Below are 1,576 nucleotides of genomic sequence, written 5' to 3'. Positions count from 1 at the left end.
AGCCGTATGTCCCCATCAGGAATCATTTCCTCTGGGTAGCATAGCCATGACCTCGAGGTACTGTAACCTCTGTATTCTCCTTCCTCTCTAAGTAAACCTACTACAAACAAAACCCTACTTTTTTGAGTTGAAAATGACACGCCAAATGAAGTATCAAAATATGTTATTTGTACTCACTGTAGACCTTATTGCTAAAATCAGTAATCCTGCTGTGAGCTATATCCTCAGCTGATTTATAAGGACAGGATTCTGTTGGTTTCAGCAAAGCTGTGTTGCTTCTGCTTGCTGAGATTTTTGCCTGGCTTCTGTGCATGCTCATTCCTTGCTGCAATTTATATGCTAATTGAGTTGTAATTACGGATCTTTCAATTTTTAAGCCATCTTTCATTATGTTTACTAAGTTGTAATTAAAGTTTTTTCAATTTTTAAGCCATCTTGGATTTAAAGGTTTGGCGCAGATGAATACATTCAAACACTTCCCATTTCACCTAGTTAATTTAGCAAATAAAAATTTATATTAGATATGGAATAGGCCAAGCTAACACTTCTGTTTTCTCAGTTCAAGCATTCCTGTGTGCAAAACTTTCCTAAAAGTTTAGTGGTGCTGAACTGTAGTCTGGTGATGTGATGTTCCAAGAATTACATGTTCCATATTTGCAGATGTGTCTTATTGTTTGGCCTGTAAACTTGATGATCTTGAAATATTAATTACAAACCTAAGACCTGATGAATTAACACCAGCAATACAATTAAGTGTGCAAGAAAGCTGTAACTGTAGAAGGAACTCAGGTCAAATTGTGGCTGTGTATCACGGGTCAGAAAAATAAGGGAGGACAGGGCTGCCTCTAGGTCTGTGGCGCCAACTATTTGATGGTGAGTTAAAAAGAAGTGGGTTCTGTTAAATCCATTTATGCTGCTGCTCACATTGGTAGGTAGAGGGGTGGTTTTGCTCTCCGTCCCAGGGCAGTGGTGATGTTTTAATATGTCAAAGTGTGCCAGATAGGGGCCTGATAGAATTACTTGCTCTTGCAGTAGGAATGCACGGCCGTTCTGCACTCTGGACGTGCTGTCTCATGAGGTTACTCAGCCCGCTCTGGGCTGAGAAGTTATTCTGAGCATGCGTACACACAGCAGCAGTGCAAAGGAGCGCTCAGGAGCATGTACCTGGTGTGTTACGGTGCCAGTTGTTGAGAGGAGCACATCACTGTAACAAAAATGCAAGATATTTGTGTTTGCATACATGGAGTAAGTTAAGGGCTTGAGTAGAGTTGAGATGCAGCAGATAAGGAACCGGCAAACTATGTTACTTTAATTTCTAGTTTCTAAAAAGTCAAACATGGACTTTTTGCCTTCTCTTTGGGGTAAGTTTTGTAGTTAAATTACAGTTTGAACTGAATCCTAGTAGCTTGTTAGGCGGAATTATTGCACTGGTAAGAACTATAAATGTCTTCAGTGGCTTCATTTGTTGGTAAAAGCACTTTCTGCCTAAACCTGTAATGTGACGGTACAGACTCAAAGGTATTCTTCCTCTCGTACTCTAATTATAGATTTTTCTCTTCTTTTTCTTCCTGTTCTC

General features: G+C 39.8%; 1 protein-coding gene across 1 annotated transcript in view; it reads left to right on the top strand.

Moving 5' to 3' along the window:
* NCOA6 (nuclear receptor coactivator 6) overlaps window positions 1-1,576 on the top strand; it is a 38,282-nt gene that overhangs the window by 10,167 nt on the left and 26,539 nt on the right. The window lies entirely within an intron of this gene.

This window comes from Charadrius vociferus, unplaced genomic scaffold (genome assembly GCF_000708025.1).
Source record: "Charadrius vociferus isolate BGI_N301 unplaced genomic scaffold, ASM70802v2 scaffold225, whole genome shotgun sequence".
Lineage (NCBI taxonomy): Eukaryota > Metazoa > Chordata > Aves > Charadriiformes > Charadriidae > Charadrius > Charadrius vociferus.
This window is presented reverse-complemented; position numbering and strand designations above follow the sequence as displayed.